Source organism: Gallus gallus, chromosome 10 (genome assembly GCF_016699485.2).
Source record: "Gallus gallus isolate bGalGal1 chromosome 10, bGalGal1.mat.broiler.GRCg7b, whole genome shotgun sequence".
NCBI lineage: Eukaryota > Metazoa > Chordata > Aves > Galliformes > Phasianidae > Gallus > Gallus gallus.
Genome location: NC_052541.1, coordinates 19,220,234 through 19,232,698, shown reverse-complemented (window position 1 = coordinate 19,232,698; position 12,465 = coordinate 19,220,234). Strand labels below are relative to the sequence as shown.

Genomic DNA, 12,465 nt, shown 5'->3' with positions numbered 1-12,465 from the left:
AGTCAATGCCAGAGACCAACGCTTTGTCCCAGAGCTCTCGTTCCCCTTTTCCACGTGCGTGGCACTGGGATGCATGGGGGATGCAGGTGTCCCATTGAATCCCACAGGCCTGGATGCCCGGGGATGTCCCTGCACTGGGGACAGCTCGTGCTACAAGGTCACTGCTGTGGGAACAAACCTAAGAAACACGTTTTCTCTCATTTACTGCTCCCAGCACGGAGCAAAGGGAGCCGACCACGCTGAGCCCTGCAGCACCCCCAGCACCGTGGCCCCCACCGCCCAGCCTTGCACACTTACACACCCTCGCACACGTGGTGTTTGCACTGGTTGTGAAGCATTGTGCCCCGTCCCTAAAGTTCCCCATCAATGAGGGGGGAGGCAACGTTTGGAAAAGCAGTGCTTTAACCACTTCTTAGCTCATTTTTAGCACTTCAGCCCCCTGTCTGGTGGCGAGGAGGGAACAAACCCTGCAGGCTGCAAACCCGCAAACAGAACTGCCCAGCCGTCGGATCAGGCACTGCACCCTCTTGTTTTGCTGTTGTTGAATTAGAAATACTTGAGAGCAGAAAACAAACGCATTTCCAATTCCCCTTAAAGAAAAGCACTCTGCCAATAAACAAAGGATTTCCTTCTCATAAGGAGATTATACAGCCAAGAGTCTGATGAAAGATTACCGAGTTTTATTCTAGCGCTGAGCCTCCCCACGAAATATCAGTGGATACCACAACAGGCAAACACCGAGCTGTAAAAAACACCCATCCTGCGATGTTCTTCTAAATAACAGCTCTGTTTGCAGAGATAAACCACGAGCTGGGAGCTGGGAACTGTGAGAAAGGTTAATGCAGTTAACGTGGAGCTAATGACATTAGGCAGCAGAACAAGCCCCTAATTCCCGAGCCACCCAGCAGTGACCTCTCCCAACAAAAACCCCATTTTTCCCCATTGGTGACCGAAGCGGGAGGCTCAGGGTGGACGGATGGTGCTTAAAACCCAACAGCATTTGGGATGTGGTTGGGGCAGAGGGCGCTGAGACCCGAATTGTCCAAATGGGGATCAAATGGGCTCCTGCAAAGCCTCGGAGGCGCTGCAGGGAAATCTTGCTGTCCGTGGAGGACATTGGAAAATCCTTCTGCTTGAATGTGGCCGTGCTCCTGCGTGGAGCGGTGCTCAGCTGGAGCTGCTGGGATTAATTAGCACCAATTAGCTGATGGATACAGCCCGCGTGGTGCTGCAAACTGGGGCAGCTGGGGAAGGGAGGGCAAAAGGAATCGGATCTGATCCTGTGGGCCCCGTGGTGCTGCAGGACACAGAGCGGGGTCTGTGGGAGTCCCAGCAGTGACTGCACTGATGGGTGTGCAAAGGGCAGCGGTGGGCCCTGGGCTCTGCCTGTGACCAGGAAAACAGCAGCTCCAGATCCAAACCATCAGGCTTTAGAGCAAGCTGGAAAGGATTTGATTGCATTTGGGATTGAAATTTAGCTGGTAATAGGTTGCAGGGGTGTTGCTACTTGCTTTTAGTTGTGGTTGGTGGTGGTGGTGGTGGTTTTTTTTATGGCACTTGTTCTCCTCCTGCGCTGTGCACCGCAGTGCTCCTGGGGTACTCAGTGCCCACCCCTGCTGGCACAGTGCAGGGAAGCAGCAGCAGACATTGTCTGTGTGGGAAGGGCTGCTCAGTCCCAGTGCTGCATGCGCTGCTCACTGTGAGGGTGCTGGGGGGCTCATGTGGGGCTGGGCTGGAGCACACAGCACAAACCTGGCCTTTGCTGCAAAGAGCTGCTGAGCAGGGCTATTGCTGAGAGGGAGCCTAAATCTTGCACCTAAAAAGGTGCTCCTACTGCAGTGTGTCCAAAGGGAGCTGTGCAGAAATGGGGCAGAAGCCTGCAGTGCCACCAAGCCTCCTTGAACCGGCCCTGGTGTTATCTGCAGGCTGAGTGTGAAGCAGGATGTAGTCAGGGTCCCGGGTGCAATGTGAAGCAGGATGCAGGCACAATCCCACAAGCTGCAGGGCCCCCAGCCCCAGGATGCATGCAGCAGCCCAGCCTCCAGCCCATTCCTCGCTGGGATAAAGTGCCATTGGGGTGCTGGGCAATGGTTACACGAGTCCTGAGCCCACTGTAGCAGATGGCACAGGGATGGGAACAGCGGGGGGACTCGTGCAGCCAGACACCAGGGGATCCTAAGGTCATGTTCCTTGTGGGGAACGAAGCCACAGCCATTGCTATGGCAAAGCAAGCCCATCCTGCTGGCACTCAGGAGCTGGGCTAATTAATGGGAGCGCCTGTGCCCCTATCTCACTGCATCTGGGGTACAGCCAAGCTCCACTGCACTTCTGCCCTCCCCGCTGCACCACTCCCCACCCCTCTCTGTATATGTGGGCTTCATTTGCTGTTGCTGCTGAGTGGTAGGAAAGAGAAGCTGCCTTGGTGCATGTGTGCAATTATAGCGTGTCGTTATGGGGATGGGAGCTGCACAGTTTGGGCACGTCAGTGCAGGGCTGCAGGCTGTGTCTGCCTCCAGTGCTGTGCATCACTTGCTCAAGGGAAGGCCTGCAAAGAAATAACGTGGAACCCATCCCAACTGTAAGGCTGGAGAGGCTCCACCGTGCCATTACTCAGCGCTTGGCGGGCTCTGTGCTGGGGCCAGCTGGGAGGTTACGGCTCTGCCTTCCAAATGATGACAGCCACGGAAGGACACAGCCCACAGCACTGGGTTGTGCGTGGGGATGCGTGAGGCAGAGCTGCGAGGACAGATCCACCGAGAGGTTCCTGGCCCTGCTGGTAATGAATGACAGCTCGCCTGGGATGTTGGGCCGGCCAAAACCCAGCGCTGGATAAGTTAGATTGAAATTAATACAGCGTGGATACAGCACACAGCCTGGGCATGGCAAATCGTCCCAGATTATCCCCAGAGTTACTGCAGCTGTGAATTATACGGAGGTTAACGTTTGGATTTCAGGCCAGATAATTTACGGTGACGTCCAGGGATGGGCTTCTATCTGCTGCTGAAAGTTCATCTGGAATAACAATACTTGGGAGAACCCAGTGCTTGGATGCACAGAAATCCCAGGCCCTTCTGCCTGAAAGCAAAGATGTTTCCATTTAAAAGCACTGTTAGAAAGAACAAACATCTCCCAACTGCTGACTGAGGGCTCCTCTGCTCCGCCGCCGTCATCTGGTTTGGATTAGGGCTGGATAAGGTCCCGCTCTGCCACAACACTGAGGAGGGGAGCTTGGAGCTTGTCTACTCACCCCACGTCTGAATTGAATGTGGCACACGACTGCAGGCCAAAGGGGCTCCAATGGCACAGGGCAATGGGAGACGGAGCAGCTCCTCCCCCTGGGAGCCCCTTCCAGCAGCGCAGTGCCATCCCAAACCATGGGAAACCACCGTGATGGGCAGCAATGACCCTCAGCACGGGGATGCTGTGGGGTTTGGGGGATTCCTCCCGAGGGAAGCCCGGGAATAGGGAGCCTCTGGATCCAGCTCCAGTGCTTCCTGTGCTCGGTGCTGACACAGAGCCTGCCCAGAGCCAGCTCTTGCCATAGCTGCTAATGTGATAACGTGATGAATTGGAAACACTTTGCAGAAGGAGACAGAGGGAAAACCAGAGAACTTGTCCTGTCAGCAGTGATGTTCAAGCAGCATCTCAAGGGGACGGATTCCTCCAGGAATACTCATCCCCACCTTAGGACCTGCTTCACCCCACCCCCGTGCCTGCAGGAGCACCCATGGAACCTGGAGGCTCATCACAGTCCCACATGCCAGGCGGAGCATCCCTGTGCTTTCCTGCACTGGTCTCAGACAAAGGACAAGGAGCCCTTCTTGAGATGTCTGCTGGCATTTCGGAGGGAAGGGGCTGCCAAGTGTTGAGCAGGAAGAGATGGTTGGTGGGAAAGAATCTAACTCAGAAAACTCAAAGCATACGAGCAACAGAGGGAGCTCAGCTGAAAGCCACGTGCTGAGCTCCGGCTTCAGCCTCCCAGGCCTTGGGTGCTGTGGGGCCCATGGGCCGTGGGTGCATCTCAAGAGCTTCCCAGGTCTCAATATTGCCCCATGGGGTGGATATGCAGCCCTGGGAGCAGCACACAGAGATGAGCCGTGCAAAGTCCCCACCGAGGAGCCACGCTGAGCCCCCATGAGCTCATTCTCTACCGATAATCCATCTGCATCCTCCTGGCTGAGCTCAGGCAGACAGATGCCTGATGGTGATTTGGGTTTGAACAGAGTGCAGATTTAAGGCCGCTCTGAGCCCTCTCCTGTTGGGGAAAAGTGTGTGCTGCGTTTGGGCAGAGGATCTGTGTCAGAGAGTGGCAGGACTTGGGAGCTCACCCCACAGCAAGGGGTGTGGAAATAGGACTCCATCTTAAGCAGGGAGCCCTGGCATGAGTCCTGGCTGCGGGAAGCCAGCCCGGGCAATGGAAGAAGGGTTTTCCATAGCTCCGTTGTTCGGTGAATGTGTTGGGCGGTTGCATCCAATATGCATTATAAAGGGAAACCCAAAACGCGTGGCCCATTTGCGCTGCAGCACCGCAACGATCCCATCCCTGCGCTGTGGGGCAGGAGGAGGGAGGTGGAGACGGCCCCTCCTGCCCAGGGCTGCTCGGAGCCGGGGATGCAGCAGTGCCGAGCCCTGCCAGGGAGCCCCGGCTGCCCCCGCCCCGCGAGCTGAGTACAGCTCCGATTCCAGGCGGCGTGGATGTGTCGCCTTCCTACAGCAAGTCGGTGGGGCAGAGCAGCCAACGCGTGCCAGCGTGGGGCTGGACCAGGGCAGGCTGCTGCATCCTTGTGGGGCAGCGCAGGGGGAGAACGGGAGAACACAGCATTTTTGATGCTGAGCCCACACACTCCGCATTTTTTGCGTCCCACCCAGCGGCACTGCAGCACCCGTAGGGTGAGAGCCCGGGATGCACTGGAGCATTCTCCAAGGGCTGAACGTGGGGGACAGCAGCGCTATGGGGGGGCGGAAGGGGGGGGGGGCTGAGCTCTGCATCCCAGCGCCCAGCCCGAATCCCCGCAGCATCCGCGGCCGCGTTTGCCCCCTAGCGCCGGCAGCCGCCCCGCACAGCACCGCGCTGCGGGAAGGGCCGGGACTGAGAGCTGCGGGAAGGGCCGGGGCTGGGGCTGAACCCACAGACACCGCTGTTCGAATGTGCCTCAGTTTACCCGGACAGACAAAGGGAACCGCCGCCTTCCAGCGCTGTCTCTGGGCAGACACGGGGTTTCTGCGGTGCTTCGGGCACGTTGCTAAACGAGAGGGAAGGTTTAGTGCTGTGGCCTGCAGCCCCCAGCAGCAGTAGGTGATGCTGGTACCCAACACATGGACTGCCTCCACGAGCAGTTTGGAGGCTGCTTGACCCCTCTCCTGCACCAGAAGTGCTCCTATGCTTGGTATGAGTATTTCACGCAGCTCCAAAGATACGTAGTCGCATCGCTCTGTAAAAACCCAGTGAGATCCTGCTGGAAACGTGGATGTGGGGTGACGGTGCAGAGCCCGTTGCCGTGGGGTGTTTCACACTCCCCTCTGGTTTAGGGCTGCTCCATCTCCCCCTGTCCTCATCCCCTGGGCTGCGGAGGGAGCACCTCGATGCTGGGTGTGACGGCAGTGCGGAGCCAGCTGGGAGAGGAACAGCTCGTTAGGCTGAAGGTGCTAATCGGCAGCTAATTGCTTGAAAAGGGCGAGGCTGGCGTAAGGGGAGTGCTTTAGTGCTGCGTGGAGCTGTGCTGCCCTGGAGGTGAGTACCCGGCGTCTGCTGCTTGGGGGGCTCCCTGGGTGCTGCAGAGGTGATTTCCCTTCTGTACAGCGTCCCCCAGCCCTGCTGGTCTGTGCTGGGGGGTGGGGGTAGGAGCGAGCTGTTAAGTCTGGCTGCTCGAGGTTGGAGGGTGCTGCTCGTGGGGCTGCAGGTGATGTGATGGTGGGCTCACCCCTGCGGGTGTATCTCTGCACCACGTGTGTCCTTATGCTCTGCAGGCCCCTTGTGGGGTGAAAAGGTGCTGCTGGCCCCTATGATGATGCCAGGCCAACGCAACTGTGCCACCTGTAGGGAATACCCATTTCATATCCCGCTGTGGAACCTCTATCCCTCATGTTGACTGGCTCTGAATTAGCACAAAACTCTGCTTTCCTGCCTCAAGCACTGCCTGCGAAGCAACCTCAGCCTGGCACTTGTGCTGTGCCCCCAACAGGGTGCCCATCACCCCACGAGTGGGGTTGGGACCCCTGAGCAGGGGCTGCGTCCCGCCTGTGCTGTGCCCATACATCTGCTCCACAGCTGGAGGCACTGAGTGGCTCCGGGGTTGGCATCCTGTGGTCAGCACTCCCTCCTCCCAGCTGGGTTCTGCTCCAAAGGGCTTTGGGATGGGAAGAGGTGCAGCACTGCTATAGCCCTATGACTGCTTGGAGGATGGCTCTATGCTGCTCCCCCCCTGCGTGCTGGGGAGAGCTGCCTGCAGGCAGCAGGGGAGCTGGCATCCTCATTTTTTAAGTCTTATTCACTTTCCTGTGAATAAGCTTGGGAGGTTTAATAATGAAGTTGTTTGTGTGAGCCTGTGGATGCCCATTGCATGCATAAGGGGAGTGCAGATGAAATGACAGAGTAAGGAGCAGCCTCCCACATGTTTGGAACTGCTGCAGAAGAGCTTCTTTTTGGGGTGCTTCCAGCTTTGCTCCGAATTTTCCCTTCAAGGGACTTTGGAAGCTCCTCTCACCCTTGGATCAAAGGTGTTCATATTTGGGACAGATCCACTTACTGCTTGGAAGAGCGATGGGGGGGGGGGGGGGGCGGGCTGCGAAGGGAAAAATGCTGTGAGAGATTCCTCTCTGACTGCACCCCAATGAGACGGGGCCTGGGATGGGCTGCCAAGTGCTGCGGAGGAGAAACCACAATCCTCGCTCTGGTTTGATGCTTCTAGCAGGCCCTGCTGGTATGGCAGCAGCGGGGTAATCGAGAGCTCCCCTGAATGGCTTTCAGGTGCGGGTAGGCAGCCTAACGGGGGTTATAATGTGGGATGAAAGGAACTGCTTTGCTTCTGTAAATGGATAACCTATGCGTCGTGCTTGAGGGAAATAAAAACCTGGACACATAAAATGAGATTCCTATATGATAGGGCTGTGGAAAAAGTAGCTGATGGGGTAATTTTACACCTGAGAGGTCCCGTGGTGATGGATAAAGCAGGGGTTCAGCGTGGAGAGCCCAGAGATGGAGTGCAGCTGGGGGGCTCCAGCATCAGCAGTGTCTGATGGGTGCGGGGTGGGCTGTGGCACACATGGGCAATGAGTTGTTTGGTCACAGAAGTGATTTATTGGCACCTGAGTGCACCAACTTCCTATATCTCCATCCTGGAGTCCTGTGGATCCCTGGTGTTGGGGGGAGAGATGGCTTTAAAGGGTTGGGTGAGTCCTACTGCCCTTCTCAAGCACCGCGAGTGCAATGCCCAGAGATTTCATGACATCATCTGGTGCTTTTCCCCTCCCCACTCAACAAGCAGGGCTGTGTGCCCTCCAGCTGCCCACCTGCTGCAGCACATGGGGCACGTGTGCTCCCAGTGGCAAAGAACAGCTGCAAAACCTTGTGCTCTTCTCTCTGCAGTCTGCAGAACTGTATTTGCTTCCCTATCCCCCCCCCCCCCAAGAGCAAGTATGGTTAACTGGAGCCAAGAGTGGGGTGGGTTCTGCTCAGGGCATGGGGAAAAGCAGTGGGCTCAGCAGGTGGCTGTGCTGCTTATGGGGCAGAGAAAGGAGGAAGTCTGCTGTACCACGGGGAGTGCTTGCAGGGGGTGGGAGTGCCCTTTGCTGGCCTGCAAGTCAGGGCAATTTCTCTATTAGAGGGTGATGCCTCTGTGCACCCATCTGTGGTCCATGTGCTCCTAGGTCTCCCAGCATGGTTTTGTAAGTGCTCCATGTATGGCTGCGACAAACGTGGCCCACAGATGGCACGTAACGATGTGCTTCTCCACCAAGAGGAAGACCTTTAAACCTGCTTCCCTCACCTTGGGAAGGTGCTTTTATCGTTGCAGCGCTGCACTTGGTGTAAATATCTCTTATGAACAGAGTTGTCTGCACCTTCCAAGCTGTGACACGAACAGACGCAGTGGCTGATGCGCAGCACCGTCTGCTGGAGGAGCGATGCTGGTGCTTGGGTTCGAATAGCAAAAACGAACCCATCCCTGCTCTGCCCTCCTCGGGCAGCACGGATCGGGGCCAGCCCATGCTGGCACAGCCCTGCAGCGTGCCGGCCGCGGGCAGCTCGGGCAGCACAACATCTTGTTCTCATTACGCCAGGGCAGGTTTCTTGCTGATGCTGCATCCTCCCCGTGAGCCGGCATTTCCGTGCCACTGAGTCATCCCCGGCGCTGGAATGTGGCCACGGTGTGCACCGCCCATCCAGCCCTGCTCCCCTGGCTGTGCCCCGTGAGGAACGTAGGGAATAAGAAAGGTTAATGTGGTAATTTCGGAGGTGGTGGCCGAAATAATGTGGGGGGAAGCTGGAGGAGAAAGCAGCTCGGGAGCTTCTGTTAGCAGGTGGGTTGGGATGTGAATACAGACCATGTGGCTGCGGGCACTGTAGCGAAGGGGTGACTTTCCCATCTCGTTTCCCACTGATTGCCGTGGGAAAAGGTGAAACCAAAGTGAAGGTGAGAACTTGGTTCTTCCGTGACTTGAAGCATGCAGTGGGATTGAATTGAATTCCTGGACAGGAGCGAGCAGCTCCAGCATGGAGTGGTGCTTCGTGGTCTCATAGCAGCCCTGTGCCGGGACATCAGAATTTGTATGCTGGGCAGTGGGAAGAGGAGCCCCTGGTGCAGCCAGGCAGTGAGCACCTCAGCCTCAGATATGCCTCGTCTACCCCCACAGTGTGTGCATTCAGATGGTGAGGCAGTGCTTCAATGGGAGCCAGGAGGATGGGGGTGGTATTCAACACCTTTGCGTTTTCCCTTCTCCAATCTTTCTCTATTCCTTTAATTGGAGGCCTTGGGCTGGCATTTCCTGCCCCGCAGACTGTGCTGCATGGCACAGCTGTGCGGGGCAGGCAGGCAGGAGATGGCTCAGCACTGCAGTGAGCAGTGGGTCGGCGCTCCCTGCGAGGTCTGCCTTCCTGCTGGGTGCATTCAACCTTCCCTCCCTCCCGGAGAAATAATCTGAGAACGTGTTGGCATTCAGCTCTGTAATAAAGCTGTAGATTTTATTAACAAAGCAAGTACCTTATTTGGGCTGTTTCTTACTTAAAAATCAGGCTTGCGCATTCCTTGGCAGATGCAGGGAACTTTGCATTGCTACAGTGTGTGCTGGTTATAGGTGTGACACCAGAGGCTGCCTGGATGTCTGTGCCTTTCCCTGCTGTGCCCATGTGCTGCACCTCCACCCTCCCCAGCCCTATTACTGTTGAAAGTCTGCATTCTCAATACCAAGGCATGTAGACTGTGTTGATTTCTCTGATTTCTAATCTGTGCTATTCCCAGCAGAGCCCACTGGTTTTCAAAGTGATGGCTGAAGGGTCAGCAAATGCAACTTAGCTGGCTTGTCCGTGCTTCAGGCTTCCTATGACAGAAAAGATGGGGCCATCGGGGTGACCTGAGGTGGATGGGAGAGAGGAAACTGTAAAAGCCCGTAGCAGTGTGTGCACCATGGTATTTGCTCTGTATTTATTATCAGCCATGGGGTGGGAATTGTTGAGCACCTTGCCTCCAACTTTTGCTTTCCAAATAGACGTGAAGGACGCTGGATGCTCTCTCAAAGGGCTGACTGCTTTTGGCTTGCACTTTGCTGAGCTCCCTCTGTGTTCGTGTTAATGCAGGTGATGGTCCATGGGGTAACCAGGAGCTGATGCTCCCGGCACAGGGCTGTGAGGTCCTGGCCATTGCTGCCTGCAGGGCAGGGATTGAGATGTTTGCACTGCCTCAGCACTGGGCCAGTAATGGCCTTAGCAGAGCACAGCTGGCAGAGCCCGGCGCTCTCCAGACACCTGGAATGTGTCACATCTTTCTCCAGCGCCTAAAAATGGCTCATCTCCTGATTCTTCACAGAGGGCTGTCTGCAGGGCGCCAGCTCTGCTCTTGGACCCAGGTGAATGGACAGCAGCAGATCCAATTTGTTGGCCTGTCTGGTTTGGAAAGGCATTCAAGACAATTGGATGAGACACTGTGAAAGCATGAGGGCTGGCTGTGCTGATATAACTGCCTCCTGGGGGTGGGCAACGCGCTTATTTCCTATGGTGAAGTGACTCAGACTCTCCAGTCCCAATCCATCTCCCCAGTTCCATTGGAGCAATGTGAGGATGTGATCTCTTGTCTCACTCACAGTGACTTGCACCCCAGCACTGCTCCCTGTGAGCCTCAGATTGCTTCTGCTTCCCTGTGCTGAAGTTTCTGAATCCCCTTTGAGCTCACTGTAAGGAAGGCTGTTGCGTGGTTCTCCTTTAAGAGGAGAAAAAGCACATTTTTGGTTGAAAAGTGGGAAAAAAACTTCCATCCCTGCTCTTTTCTCGTGACTGGGAGGACCTGGAGCATCGCTCCCAAAAATCTGCCTAACTTTGTGCTTTGCCAGCAGTTGGTGCCCCTTGGTCCATCCCCGGGCTGCATAGGGGATGTGCACAGCACCCTTCTGCCTCCTCATTTCACAGCAGCAAAGAGGAAAAAGGTTGGGAGTCTATTTCTTAATTCCTTCTTTGCAAACGACTCCGTGCCCAGAGTCGCTTTCCTGTTGCATATTTTCCCCTCCAGTACGTTCGGCAGTGTATTAATCAAGAGCTCCTCTGATGTTGTGATTTTTATGGGCTGCCAACTGCACAAAGCCAGTTTGGCATCCTCTCCAACGAATCCGTTCGAATGGCTTTACCGTTTGTATTTCAGGCTTAGCTGTGTGTCACTTTGGCAGAATTAAAGTGGAAGGGGGGGGGAATGAACTCCAGAACTCCTATTGCACAGCAGCTCTCTCCAGACTGAGAGGAATTGCAGTACTGTGGGCAAATGGAGGCAGCAGAAGTGTGCAGCTGTAAATAGAACTTCTGTGGAGCAGGAGATAATATTAATAATAAATAGTTGAGTGTTATGCAAGAGGGCTTTTTTTTTTTTTCCTGTTGTGGAAAACTTCCCAGGGGAAATATTCTGGGTTTATTGGCAAGATGTTTGAATACTTTCAATTAAGTGGATGAGGGAGTGATGGAGCATCGTCCTCTGTGGAGGGCCGTGGGATGCGGTGCTGTGTGCTGGCCCCATGGCTGAGCAGCCGGCTCTGTGGTCCTGCCTGGGGTGATGGGGTTTACGTTGACTCCACGTAGGTCAGTGCAAAAGTGCAGTGCTTGGCGTTCAGTGGGTTTGTGGCAGATGGAGTGCTTGGGATGCTCGGGGGCTCGTTCATCTGGAGCGAGAAATGAACAGGGAGAGACTAAATAAATGGGGGAAAATAATGCTAGGTAGGCAAACAAAGAAATTCCTCGGTAGCAAACAGTAGGTTTTTTTTGAGGCTAATGCTCTGTAAATGCTGCTTTGGAGCTGCCTGAGCTGTGAAGTCACTGGGACAGCACCTGGGGAGGGTCAGCCCAGGCTCCGGCTGGGGTGAGTGGGCTTAACCCATGTCGGGAAGCTGTGGAGCAGCCTGCTGGGAGGTGGGTGTTTACAGCTGGGGGCCAAGAGAGCTCTGAAACGCCCAGCAGTGAGCACCCTGGTTGCTGCTGGGGCTCTGAAGGATATATTGCAACCACGCTGTTTAGGAAGGGTTTGTGCAAATCGGCTTGGCACCCTCCTAAAGCCAGGTGTGGAAGTGCATCCGAGCTGGGAGAGCCTTGGTGCTCACTGTGGGAGTGCTTGGCTGGAGCGTGAGCCTGGTGGCACAGAGAGGAGCCTTCTGGCCGGGGCTGATAAATACAACAATGCTGATGGAGTGCTGAGGGCAGAGTTCTTCCAAACACTGCACTGCTTCCAAGCTGCTTTCCAGAGGTGAAGTTATTTCCTTGCATTGCTTTGAGTGCTGAGAACCAGAAAGGTCCTCTCCCCATCCACCCTCCCCAGCTGTGCCCAAGGTGCTCGCAGCTGCTGTGCTGGGTACCACGAGCGATGGGATCCCTGTGTTGGGACTCCCAAGGTCGCTCCCCATGCTGTGCTGCAGGGAATGCTGTGGTTAGAAAGGCAATGGGTGAGGAGTAGTGCTTGGAGCCCTCCGGATGGCTCCCTGGGGCTTTTTAGCCTGTCTGCCTGAGATCTTCCTTCTCGCCGCCTGCTTTCATTTCCAGCCTCGTGCTCTCAGACGACGTCAGGTTTCCTGGCCTTGTGCAGAGCTGCTAATCCCTGGAAGAGCATGGCTTTGTGTTTACATCAGCCTTTGTTTTGGACAACCAACTCTCCAGGGCTCTGAGCTCAGTGGGCCGCGTGACAGCCAGGCGTGGCAGCACCACGTGCCCCTCATCCCCCCCTATCCCCAGGTGACCGTCCTCTGCCCACCCCTGAGACCCCCAAGGTGGGGGGGGGGGGGGAG

The 12,465-nt window shown here is 55.9% G+C and overlaps 1 protein-coding gene across 3 annotated transcripts in view; it reads left to right on the top strand.

The window, feature by feature from the left end:
• The window catches only part of ITGA11 (integrin subunit alpha 11), a 51,067-nt gene that overhangs the window by 1,346 nt on the left and 37,256 nt on the right, over window positions 1-12,465 (top strand). The window contains exon 1 of one of the 3 annotated variants that reach the window (XM_015292219.4): window positions 4,996-5,731. The exons of the other annotated variants lie outside the window; for them this stretch is intronic. The gene's annotated coding sequence lies outside the window, so the exon portion shown is untranslated. Of the gene's footprint in view, window positions 1-4,995; window positions 5,732-12,465 lie in introns of those variants that run through there. 3 annotated transcript variants of the gene reach the window in all.